The sequence below is a fragment of the Canis lupus genome, chromosome 14 (assembly GCF_003254725.2).
Source record: "Canis lupus dingo isolate Sandy chromosome 14, ASM325472v2, whole genome shotgun sequence".
In the NCBI taxonomy this organism is placed as follows: Eukaryota; Metazoa; Chordata; class Mammalia; order Carnivora; family Canidae; genus Canis; species Canis lupus.
Window position 1 is genome coordinate 46058520 of NC_064256.1, and position 13877 is coordinate 46072396.

The 13877-nt window shown below is 42.4% G+C and overlaps 1 pseudogene; it reads right to left on the bottom strand.

Moving 5' to 3' along the window:
• Positions 1-369: 369 nt before the first annotated feature.
• Positions 370-439, bottom strand: LOC112670944 (small nucleolar RNA U3; annotated as a pseudogene).
• Between the last annotated feature and the right edge of the window lie 13438 nt (positions 440-13877).

Genomic DNA, 13877 nt, shown 5'->3' on the forward strand with positions numbered 1-13877 from the left:
TTGCATAAATAAATAAATATATTTACTAAAAATTTATTTTAAAAAATCTATATATATATAAAGAAAGAGGGAGCATTTCTCTTTAAAATATTCAACAAATACATGATTAGGTGAATGAATGAATGAGCCTCTGCAAAAGTACCCACTACAGAAACCCAGGAATACTGACTGTAGGTGGGAGGCAAATGAATACTGGCCCGTGCTTTCTAGACTCTCCTCCCATTCTTAAGTCACTGATCTGTGATTACTTCCTGTTTCCTGTATCAGTTTTTGCTCATCTTCCTTTACCATTCTGTCCCAAAGATAGAGGTTAAAGCTGTGTAAAAAAAAAAAAAAAAAAAAAAAAAAAAGCTGTGTAATCATTTCATTCACATATATTTACATTATTATTTAATATCTAATAACAAACTATAGAAATGATCCCTGAAAGTATAGTCTTTATTTAATATCTAAATGAGTAAACTGACCCCAGTTGGAACACTGGTATTCTCTTTCAAGTTTCCTTAGGGAACAGTTCTTCCTCTGGGTGATGTTATTTGCTAAGTTTTATCCATATTAACTGAAAGAGCCCACGTCCCATCCTGGGGGGAGACATTCATTCCCCGAAACCTATCCCTCCTATATATTCACTGTGAGCCTATTTTTCCAAACCACTGTGTGGAGGGTGGTCGCACCCACGTCCCAGGGCAGGGATAACCTCAGACTACTCCTTTTTGCATCATCAGATAAGCACTGCATCTTTAATGAATGCTCAAGCCAGCTTGTGAGAGTCACATCTGTTTTATGCAAGCAGACAAGGTGAATTATGAAACTAACAGCTTTCTCAGGTATGGGTTCTGCAGTGTGATCAATTATGTATAATGTTCACTCAGGCAAAAAATGAAGTGGCTGCAAGCTGGAGTGCTTCAAGGCTGCTGGACACATTGGACTTGCCAGGTACAGTGGGCTTCTCCCGTCTTAGTATATATGTGGTGTTTGGCCCCTCAAGGTCCCTTTGTAAATTTTGTCTGATTTTATCATTTGCCTGATTTGTCTGATTATGTGCATGGCACAGAACAGTAACAACGATAGTAACAATGACCATTTTATTGAGTGTGTTAGGTGCTTTGTGTGCGATTAAATCCTCCTAACGAGTCCCTGAAGGAGGTCCTATTATAAGCCCCATTTTACAGGGGAGGAAATGGAGCCTTGGAGAGTTTGTGTAGCTGGGAAAGAGAAAAGTATAGTCAGCGTGGCCTGGAGTTTACATATTATACACTACATTATACTGCTCGTTGGCACTTAATACATTTTAATTAATGTTGGTTGAGTGAATAAATGGATTCATGAGTAAATGTCAGAGTAAATGGTCTCACAGAGGGGATATGAAGGCAAAGGCCCTGTCTGAAAATAGAAGGAGGGTTTATATCCTGTTTGATTTCTAAAGACAGAGAACAGCCGCTGCTGCTTGGCCCCTGACCACATGCTCTTGAAAGTAAAGGCAGAGTAGGTGGAAGGTTCAAACTCCAGCTTTTGCACAAGGCTGCCTTGTTCACCACAGCATCCCCTGCTTCCAGCACAATGGCTGGTACAAATCAGGAGTTGGCAATATCTGATGAATAGGTGAATGAATGAATGAATGAATGATGAATGAATGAATGAAGTTTAGGGATATCTGATGTTATAGCCCCCTGAAATTATAGCCTGTGTGTGATTTCCAAGCACAGAGTAACATTTAGACCTCTAGGTGATGGCATTTGACAAATATGTTCTGCTTTTCGGAAAATCAACTTTAGAAAGATTTCCTTCCTGTTTCATACTGGGGGTGAGGATCATTGGAGAGCCCTCAAAAGATTTCTTGCATAGCCAATAGCTCTTGAAAAGATTTTTAAAAAATTTAAGCTAATGAACGAGACACGTGTGGAGCCTATTTTCCATCAATTTAACATGGCTTTTTTTTTTTTTTTAAATGAGTTTATAAGCTTGGAAGAGATCTTTAGAGTTTGGTTGACCCTAAAATATTCAAAATATGATTTGAGTCATTTATCCAGCCTGTCTTAGTCCTGAATCAATAACCGACACATGATTTTCCTTCCTTCCTTCTTTTTTTGGGTTGGGGGTGGGTGCGGAGGTATCATAACTAGCTTTGACCTTGAGAAGCCTTGAGTTCTCCAGGTTGGCTTTGATTTTTTTTTCTGTTGTCATTAATTTTTACTTGGTAGCCAGTTGGAAAGAGCATATATATCATTATACTAAGATATGGTGCTTTATAGCTCTGTCACTTGAAATATCTGAGCCTTGGATTTCACTTTCAAAAAACAAATACCAAGTACCTACTTCATGGGACTGTTGTATTAGATGAACAGCTAGGGCCAAGTACAGGGCCCGATGGATGGTCAGCAGTCAATAAACAGGCCCTTTCTCTCTTCAGCTGTGCAAAGCAGTTAGGCCTGGGCTTATTGTATAGCATCCTCCCAGACTGGGCATGACCAAGCTGGGGGTGGATTTTTAAGAGACAGAAGGAAGGTAATGATGTACATGTGCTCTGTGTGTGTGAGGCACTCAATAAATGCCTATTAAGCAGCCAAATGAGCAGAGTGGTGAGCCAGATTAATGAAAAGGCAATGAAAGGAGAGTCATGCTGTTCATACACCAAAACATAATTGTGTTCTTCAGTTTCACATCACAGAATTGTTTTATGTAAGACACCCTAATCATAAGGATCTTTTGCAGGAGTAGAGGAATGTATTGGAAAGACCTGGGTTTGAATCCTGCTTTTATTATATACACCTGTGAATTCTGGCAACTTGTTTAACTGAGTCAGTTTATTCACATGTAAAGTGTGGATAGCAGGGCTCTATGCATTGTGGGAGGATTCAGTAGCTAACTCAGCATACAAGACACTCTTCTCAGTGGAAAACCTGTTGTAAACGCTCAGTATACGGTAGTTACCAATTTCTTCCTTTTTCTTTTTCCTCATAAGTAAAACAGGAATAATGGTAGGGCCTTACTTACAAGAGTGGTTACTAAGATTAAATGTAAAACACTTAGATGAATGGCTCTCCCCTAGAGAAAGCTGCACGGGTTTGATGTTAATTTGTTTTCATAGGGTACTTCTGTGATGGAGACAGGGTACAGCAAGTCTGTGTTAAAATATTTTTCTACTTGAATCTAGACAAGAAATACACATGAAAGGAAATAAATAGCTCATGTATCGTAGCTGCTTTTTTTTTTTTTTTTTCTTTTAGGGCATTTGGGCTTTTAGTTGTCTTTCCATGGCATTTCAAGGTTGGTCAACTTAACTTGGAAATATTTAAATAAACTGTGATGGAAAACATTTTCCATCCTGCCCCGGCCAGATTCTCCACTCGAGGGCTGATCCCAGATGCTACTGATATTCTGAGTCCAGATCAGCATTGAATTTATTGAAATGCAGTGTCTGAAGCTCAAGTACAAGAAGATACAAATGAGGAAAGATGCCCAGTGTCCACAGGGCGTGACCTAAATGACTTCCATGGTCAATATGGACGACTGATCCTTGGCACGTGCGACTTCCCTCTGTGTTTCACAATTGCCTGAGCATGGCTGGCTCCCCAGTGGGGCCACATGGACTCGTTTCTACTTTGGCATGGGTATGATGGGACTGAAGGAATGATTCAGAGCCCCTGGTTCCATTTCTTCCAGGCTGTGTGATCTCAAATGAATTGGCTCCTTTCTTAAAAAATGTTCTAAAAAAAGCCTATCCCAGGGTCTTCCTGAAGATTAAATAGAACACATATAGGAAGGCCCATAGCAAACTAAAGTGTTCTGTAAACACGGAGACTTTTGTCCTCTGGACTTTTAGGTCTGTTCTTTTTTTTTCTGCTTTGGCTCCTTTCTGGCTTCCTCCCCACTTGTATATTTCCACAACTGCCCAGGAGCTTCTCTGAACAGCTCCCTTCTTTCTTCTGCCTCTGTGGTCCTTCTCCCTTTGAGGTTCACTGGCTGAGGGACTGGGAAGGGCAGAAGCCGAGGCTGGAGATGATGGGTGAGAGGCTGGGCTATTTGCTTTCTGCTGCCTTTTTTGGAAGTGAGTTAAAAAAAAAAAAGTAGGAGATATTCACAGCGACTTGAGCACAGCTGAAATGGGGCAGGGGCAGGACCCTAATAAATTTAGGCTTCCACAGTAGGTCTCAGGTAGGAGGCAATTGGGAGGGAACTTCTGGGCCAGTGGTAGTGAAGTCTGCACTTTCATCTTATTCCTATTCTAATCTCAGGGTTAAGCCATCTTGTGCTCTAATTCTGTTTTCTCTGCATGGATCATTCTTATTTGGCCTGGTACTAGGGCTCTTTCACTCAGCAAAGACTAGCAGAGTCCTCATGGCATTATTCAATATGATACAACAACATTTTGAAGATCTGTGTAACTTATGTGAGTGTTGAAGAGAGTCCAATATACGTAGAAGTGTTGATTTCAACACTGTAATCCATGGGTTATTACCCTGCATATCATGCCAACCTGGGATCCACACACCAAATCCAGCCTCTCCATCTCCTTAACCACCTCCACTACTCCAGTCCAAGCTACTAATTTCCTTCACTGCACCAGCCCAATGGTTTCCAGTTGCTGCTCCAACGTCCATTTCTCTTCTCTTACAATCCCCCTATAATCCATTTTTCACAAGAAGCCTGCAGAGGGTGACCTTTTAAAAATGTAAATCAGATAATATTGCTCTCCTGCTCAAATCTGCCAATGGTTTCGAGTAAAAAAATCCAAGGTCTTTATCCTACTTTATAAACTTCTAAGTCTGCCCTGTCAAATTCTGAAGCCACTGGCCTCATGTGGCTATTGAGCACTTAAATGGGGCTGGTCCACAATGAGATATGCTGTCAGTGTAAAATATACACCAGATTTTGAAGGCTTTGAATGAAAAAAAAAAAGGAATGAAAATCTCTCAGTAATTATTATATTGATTATATGCTGAATTGATAATATTTTAGATATGTTGGGTGAAGCAAAATCTACTATTAAAATTATTTTCACCAGTTTTTAATATATATATTTATATATATTTATATATATTGCATATTTTAATATATATATGACTACCAGAGAATTTTCAATGATGTGTGGTGGCTTGCATATGTTTACATTGGATGGTGTTGTTCTAAATGAATCTAAATCTCAGCCATACTGCTCTTCTTTCTTTTCCATGAACAGGCAGTGCTCGGTTCTATTCTAGAGCATTCACTCTCACTGTTAACTCTGCATGCTTCCCCCTGGTCTGGGCATGGATGGCTCCATCTCTTCATTTAGATTTCAACTAAATGTCACCAGCTTTGAGATATCTATACTAAACATCCTATCAAATGATTCTGTTGCTTTTTATGCCTGTAGCATCCTAGCTATTCTCTGTATAACATTGGTCATGGACTGATAACTTCTTGCCTTCTCTTCTTACCTCTCTTCTTCCTTTCTCACTTCCCCGTCATTATGTCTATAAAAGAAGGCACTTTGTCTTGCTCATTGTTGAATGATGGTGATAAGAATAGATCTTGGCATAGAGAAAGCACTAAAACAAAATTTGTGGAATGAATGAATATGCTTTTGAGTCATGGAAGCCATGGAGACAAAATGGCCAAAAAAAGCATTTAATGAGTGTGTCTTATGTGTCAGACATTGAAAAAATGACTATATTGTCAAAATAACAAAATAACTCTATGCTCTCTCTTTTGGTTGGCAAACTGTGGTTTGGGGGTGACTAGATGGATGGGTGGATAGGTGAATGAAATCAAGTGGAGTAAAGCTCAGTTCACCTGGACTTTGTTAGGCTCCCGGTGGAATGAGCAAGTAGTTAGTTTAATGGTGGTTCTACTTTGCTGCTTTATAATCTTCTTCAGTCACTTCTAAAAAACATGAAATATCATCTGCTTGGTCTTCCATGACAGAACATATTAACCAGTGTTGTTTATTTCGTGACACTCAAACTATGAGCTGTCAAAACCAATCTGCCCATTTAATCAATTTTGGCTTATTTCCGAAAACTAAAATTTAGCCTTTTACTGTTGTTAGCAGTTATCCCTCTTCTAGTTAATCTGAATTTTCACAGGTCAAGGTGGATCACAAATGGTGCTGTTCCATTGCACTAACGTTCACAGGCTCTAAGTAATTGAGATCTGTATCTATGGAGGCTCTTGGCTTGGGATGTGCTCTAACTTGTGGGTGCTGACATAAGACAAAATCAAGTTATATTCACAGGGGAGAGCAAGCAGGGTGGGAAAATGCCAGAAATAGCTTCCCTTGTTTAAGGTTTCCTTACTTGATAAGGAAACTGCATATAAAATGTATATATAGAAACCGCTTGGGCTGCCTGCATTGGCTTGCTTCTATTGGAACACCATTTTTATTTTAGCCTCTGTTAGCTCCATGGTGGTGCCTCAGTTTGCAGCCTGGACTATGATAGAAAGTCCATCACAGGCTGCCAACTGCAGTACAAGTGTGTGGTGTGTGTATGTGTGTGTGTGTGTTCTGTGTGCATGTGTGTGGTATGTGAATGTCTGTGGTGTATATGGTGTGGTATATGTGGTATGCATGAGGTATGTGTGGCATGTATATGGTGTGGTATGTGTGGTATGCGTGTGGTACGTGTGTGGTGTGTGTATGGTGTGTGTGGTTTGTGTGTGTGTGTGTGTGTGTGGTGTGTATGTGTGCCATGTATATGATGTGGTATGTGTGTGGTATGTATATGGTATGTGTGGTATGTGAATGTGTGGTGTGTGTGTGTGGTGTGTGTGGCATGTATATGGTGTGGTATGTGTGGTGTGTGTGTGTGTGTAGCCTGTGTGGTTTGTGTGTGTGTGTGTGTGTTATGTGTGTGTTGTGTGTTTTTGTGCCATGTATATGGTGTGGTATGTGTGTAGTTGTGTGTGTGTATGTGTGTGTGGTGTATGTGGTCTGTGTGTGCATGTGTGTGGTATGTGAATACGTATGTGGTGTATATGGTGTGGTATGTGTGGTATGTGTGTGGTGTGTATATGGTGTGTGTGGTATGTGAATGTGTGGTGTGTGTGTGGCCTGTGTGGTTTCTGCGTGTGTGTGTGTGCATGGTTTGTGTGTGTGTGTTGTGTGCCATGTATATGGTGTGATGTGTGTGTGTGTGTGTGTGTCGGTGACCTGAGGAGTCAGAGGGCCAATGGCTGGGGCCTAGAGGCACTGGCATCCTGACTACACCTCAGCCATGTCTGAGCGTGCCTGCTCCGCTAGGCTATCCCCACTGCAGAACTGGCTTCTGGAACAATATCTGGCATGACCTCAGCAGAGGGTCCTTGTTTATCAGGAAATCTGGGGCAAAGATATCAAGACAGCCCCTTCCAGTTCCAGAACATCTTTAGGAGGTAGTGGGGTTTCATTCCTCCTTTGACAGGGGACGGAGGGGACTGGGTGTTGGCAAAGCCCAGGCAGCCACTTCTCCCTCTGAACACAGAAGCCAAAAAGCGGCCTCTCAACAACTTGAGGTAACCTGCTGTCAGGATTATGGTCAAGACCACAGAGAAAGGGACCGAGTAAAGGCGGGTGCAAACCAGGCCGCGAGGCGTCCCACGGAGCAGTCAGAGACGTCACGGCCTCCTGAGGGCGCAGGTCCTGCCCACAGGCTGGCCACCCTCCGCCGTCATAGAACCTGCCAGTGCCTGACCTCAGCCCAACCTTCCGCCGGCAGACAGAACTGGGGCTGTGAGGGGACATGTGTTTTCCAACGACGGGCAGAGAATCGACTGGGGCGGCCTTGGCCCCGGGATGTACCCCTGGAGTTCACTACCATTATTTCCTCTGGGACATTTTGACCCTTTAGGGTGATTACTTCTAGAGTGCCCAGCACCCCTGGAGGGGCGACAGGACGCCTGCCACCCGCTCACACTGGGCTCAGCTCTAAGCCCCACCTGAAGAGGGGCCGCAGCAAAGCAGGGAGGGTGCACGTAGATGAAAGAAGGCCAAAGGCTGGGGTGTGAGGCTCGGAAAGAGGTAGTACATGCTCTGTGTGGTCCCAGGGAGCAGAAATGGGCCTGGCGAGCAGGCGTTGAAGGGCACCACAGCTCCACGGGTGGATTTGGTCTAGTTTAGGACTGTTTCTTATTTGAGTGGATTTCCTTGGGGGATAGAAATGCTGCTGTTGTTTCAGGCAGAGGCCGAGGTGGGAATGGTAAGAGAGGTAAACAAAAGTCTGGGGAAGACCCAGGTTCGTGAGGCCCGGCGTTGATACAATTTGAGGATGCCTCCTAAAAACTACAAAAATAGAAACATGCAATTAGATATAAAGGTAAATATTTATTTAAATGTGAAATCACAACAGATTACTGGGATCTTAGAGACTCTTCCCTTTTGAAATCTTACCAGGCAATTGACCAGGGGTATTTACCCAGAAACCCTTTTGCTTGTAACCTGTCTTCCCACGTCCAGTAGAATGTTCTACAGCTCTCAGGAGAACCCTAGCTCTCCAACTGCCCCCTGCAAGGAAGAGCCCTGAAGCTTCAGCCTCATGACTTGGGGTCCATGCTCCTTGGCTGAGCTCGCATGTGGGTTTAGAGTTGTGGGTGTGACCAGTGGCTGGGTGGACCACACCCTCCTGCGGGAGGGGAATGGGCAAGTCACAGATGGTGTTGAAGTCTGGGGAGAGACAAGCTAGTCTTGCTGAGTCCAGACCAGAAGCCTGGCATGGTGCACGTCACACGCTCGTTTTCTCTCCCCTGCCTCAGTTATGGAGGAGGCAAGGCTCTGGGATGTTAAGAGTCAAAGCAGGTTATGTCCCAGTCAGTGTTCTTTTTCTCTCCTGATGCTGCTAAAGCCTTCCTGATGGGGGGTTTTCACCCTTGTAGAAGGACATTCAACGTGAAGCAGGACGCACATGCCAGCACCAGTGCCATATACACAATACATGTTCCCACCTCAAGGAAGATGCTTGCAAACCCAGAGGAAGGACTGTGTGTGTGTGTGTGTGTGTGTGTGTGTGTGTGTGTGTGTGACAAATGGCACACTGCGTTGAGACTCAATATGATACAGTGACCACTGATATCCTTGGGGAAATCAACTTTTGTTCAAAACAACAGTCTGGGGTCTTGCATCTTTTTTTTCTCAGAGCTGCTTCTAATTCTTCCTTAAACTCAGGAGAAAATGTCACTGACAGCCTGGCCTCACTTATAAGACTTCAGCCCTCCTAACAGGTTCATTGTCAAGAATATGAAAGGCGCTTAGCCTTTTAGAGACTCATTTGCATACATATCACAGATAGAAAGACCTTGATATTCATTTTGTGGTTATTAAGAAAAACAAAAGAAAGTAATAATAACATTAATTTAGTTACAGAATGATCTGATCTCCCTTTGATGGAAGTGAAAGAATGTACCATTTTTTATTATACATATTACATAATTAATTTATGTTCATTATAGAAAACTTAGATAGTACAGATAAATCGTAAGGAGAAAACCCCTCACAATCTCACCTCCCAGATATAATAAGCCATTGATTATTAACCTTTTGGTGCAGATTCTTCCTTTGTTTCCTTTCCCTGTGTGTGTGTGTGTGTGTGCGTAAAACTTTCTAGTTTTTACCATTTTTTGAAAGAATATCATACTATACTCGTTTGTAATCTGCTTGTTTGCATAGTGATGTATTATGAGCATTTTCTCATGTCAATAACATCTATTTAATCCCATTTTAATCTTAAATAGCTGAACTATATTTCCTTGAATTGGTGCACCATCACATTTTGAAATGATTTTTGCTGTTGGAACTTAACAAAAAATTAATCATCATGAATAATGAGGCAATGGACATCTTTTGTTTGCTTATCTGGTTGTTTTCTTGGGAAGCTTTCCTGGAAGTAAAATTATGGGACAAAAGTGTATGTGCATTTTATGGTTTCTGATTCTCGGGCCAATAATCCTTCCAGAAGGCTGTCCATGTGCTACTCCCACCAGAGTGCCAGAAAAAGCCAGTTTCCCCATGCCTTTGCCAATAATAGGCATTTCATTCTCTTTAAACTTTGCCAATTTGAGATGTGAAAAAATGGTATTTTGTATTCATTTGCATTTCTTGCTTAGTAGTGAGCTTAAACATTTTTTCATGTGTGTCTTAGCCATTTGTGTTTTGTCTATTTCCTTTGTTCTCTTTTTTTTCCCTAGGATATTTTTCTTTTACCTAATCTTTTCTGATAAAATATACTCAGCAGTACTTTCCCTGGCTAATTTTAGGGTGTCGAGGTTCAGATTCTCTTAAAATGTAATTTCCTCAATGCAATCTCTCCTCACTGAAGAAAAGCAGGCAATCATTTTAAGAAGCAAAACATACTGACACTGAAATTTCCATAAAGCACATGATTTTTGTAACTAGCATGTTATCCCCCAATTTTTAAAATACGAAATTGTTCTGTGTGTGTGTGTGTGTGTGTATGTGTGTTGATCCCCTTGTATTTTTGGTTTGGATTCAAAAATAAATAGGCTATCTAACTTTTATGCTCATTTTGATTCCAAAAATCTTCTATAATAATCTGTCTATCTGTGTACGTGGGCAGTTGGGGATTGGGTATAAGCCACAGTGTCTGAAGTTGTTTTTTTATATCAATACCTGCAGGGCTTCTGCAGCCCAAACATTTATGATAACCACACAGGTGATTTATTGAAAATGACAGAACCTATATTTTGGTACTAGAATAAGGACTATATACATAATCCACTGTACAGACAATTTAGGGAAAATTACATATAACATATTATATATGACACACGGTAGCTTCTGACATCGATTTCTAAGTCTCCACTGAAGACTGCAAACAAAATCCTCTGCTCTTCTCGGTTCTTCTGTCTTCTTGGATCTCTTTGGTTTCTGTCTTTCTTCTTGCCTCCAGGGTCCCTTTTCCTAATCATTGTATGGGATCGATCACCTCCACAAATGACTCTGTTCCTCTTCGTTCATTCATTCTTGAAGGGGAGCATTCGAGGCTACTTCCAGAATACCTGTCCTGGTTGTTGGTAGCCAGTACTTCCTGGTCCTGAAACATCCTGTCTCTCCGAGGACACTGTCTACCACTTTGTGCTTTGACAGCATGCCCCCCCCTTTTCACCCATGCAGTGGCAGCAGAAACAGTCTTATTAGGTTTAGCGAAAGACTACCTTCCAGGCTGGAGCCTGGTTGAAAGTTATTTCCCCCCATTCTTATTATTTAAGATGTAAACACAGTGTGTCGTTTCAGTGAGACACCTGTCACCAGCCGCCCTGACTCCTTAAGCATGTAACTCTCAAAGTTATAAAGGCTATTCATGCCACCAGGGTACTGCAAATCTTGCTTGCTTAAAACAAAACAAACCGAAAGGCTCTTGAGAGCCTCTAATGAGTGGTATGTAGCTAATAATTTGAAAATATTTATCAATCCTCTGCTTCCATGGGAGATTTCGTGTTTCCTTTGGGTGATCCATCAGTTCGTACATCTGCAGCTGGGCTAAGAGATACGCTGACTTCACCCAAGTATGGATGCCGCAAGTTTAAAATTATTCCCCCAAGCTCTTACTAATACAAGGCAGGTTGTATCTAATTGACTTCTATTGAAAATATTTGGGGCCATCAGAGAGATTACAGCACGGAACAGGAAGCTGCTGGTTGCATTGTCAGGAGTCACTATTCTTAATACATTATGTGCATTCCCTAACCCTGGGAAAACTTTTGATATGTGTTTCCTCGTGGGAGCTGGCTTCCCACCACAGCCAGACTCTTCTATCTCCCCCCACCCCCGCCCTGTAAGAGCTTTCTCCTCTCTCTCCTCTCAATCCCTGAGCCCATATTTCCTATTAAATGTCCAAGTTTCCCATTTCCCTATTAAGCAGAGCAAGCAATTTATCTTTGATGTGCCTTAACCGTCTTCTCTCAGGCTATGCCAAAGCCTTGTCTCTCACATTCAATAGGGTCATTCATAAGAGAGCCACTTTCCATGAGATTAAGCTCCCTGAATGCAGAATTGATTACAGTCACTAGATATATTGAATGCACCCTCCACCCCCACTGAACATTAAGCAGCTCAGCCCCAGCCCTTGGAGTCTGGCCCACCCCAGCTTCCATCTTGGCTACCAATGTTCACACATACCCCTCTCACATTCTTTCCCTCCACCTTCTCTTCTCCTTTGGTTCCACTTCCACAGCCAACTTCACAGCCCTTCCCACTTTGCTGGGATTTTAATCAATAGACACAGACATCTGACCTCTCTGCTCACTCTTGAATAGCAGCCCCTGGGCCAAGATGTTTAATGCCATTCTCCTCAACACGTGTTATCAGCCAACATCTACTTCCTCTGTTTCCATCTCCTCTCGCTCATGGGGTTTCTCAAACGGCTGGAGGCAGTCCAAAGGGTACAATAACCAGGTCTTCTCTAGGTTTATTTTTCCTCTTTCTTTGACCTGCACCATTTAGTAAGTGATTGCTTTAGCACACCACCCGGTTAAAGCTGCCTCACGGAAGTGCTTCACCTCGTTCTTGAGAAAATCCAATGTGATGTTTGATGATTGAAGGAAGCCTTAGCCACTGCTGCCAAGTGCTCTTACCCTGTTCTCCTTCAGAAAAGTCATACATCATCTGGCCTGGCCCAGTGCTGTTTGGCCTAATGCTGTAATTGCACTGTGATTACCTACACTGGCCCTCCTGCCTGCCTTAGACGTGATCGTTTCTCATGAGTATAATTCATTGCCGTCATAGAGGGCTTGGAGGTGATTCATTTCTACTGTCTCCTGTGGCTCCTAAATAAAACATTTTAAGCAAAGAATAGACAAAAGGGAAGGCCGAGAACAGTGATGAATTCCTACATCACTCCCAGCTGACATTTTCCCCTCCCAGACCAGGACTAGTGCATTAAGAGTAAAGAGATCACTCATACCATGATATTTTTGTAATAAATTGTAATGTTCACTGTAGTGTGATTGAGCCTATTTCAAGAAGGATGCTATTGAAATGAAAATGTTCTCTCTCATTTCGCTTAGGACTCTACTGACCTTTTGAGAGAAAGTCTTCCTGGCTAACCTGACAACAAGCATTCAGCCAGCAGGATGCACCTCAGCCTGAGATGCCCGGACCCTAGTCCTATATTGATGTATCTTTGCTTCCCCTACACCTGAACCCCAGAGATCACCCCAGAAAGTGATGTACCTACCAAAGGTGGGTCTCAGGGCTGTTTAATATAGGTTTTCCCTTTGCTGGTTATTGCCAGGTATGATCGCTCTTTATCCCTCAAGAGGAGGAAATGCTCATCCTAAAAAAGGATTCTGGGCATAGGTTTGGAGGTGGGGAGAGTGTGTTCTGGAAAAGGGAATAGACATGACTAGAGATGGAAGGGTATGAAGAAGGCTCCCAGGCTGTGCTACTCAATGAGTGGCCTATGGACCAGCAGCATCAACATGTGGGAGCTTGTTAAAACTATAGAATGCCTTCCAGAACCATAATCTGCATTCTTGATTGGTCTAATCAGTATTTCTCAGTGAAACTGGGACCAGAAGCCCTGGGGAAAAATAAGTTTTTTCTAAAACTATAGTTTTGGAAGTGCAATTCCTGTTTCTAGAATCGCAAGCTTTAGGAGCCAGGCCTTCTAGGAGATTCTGGGGCACTAGATTCTAGTGTAAGAAAAATTGGTTTTATACCACTGTCTTTGCAGAGAATTAGTTCAGAAACCCAGGCCTAAGCCAATCAATGGCTATGGGATTGCTACAGGAATGTGTATGGGACTCTAATACGGGTCAAAAAGACTCCAATGGAAGGCTATTCAAGTTTTTTTGAGAAAAGTTTTGTCACATTTAGACAGAGCCTCAGGAATAAGTGGTTTCTCTCCCTGTAAATGATTCTGGGGACATGCAGAGGGCAAATACCGCTCTAGCCACCTTGTTGATAG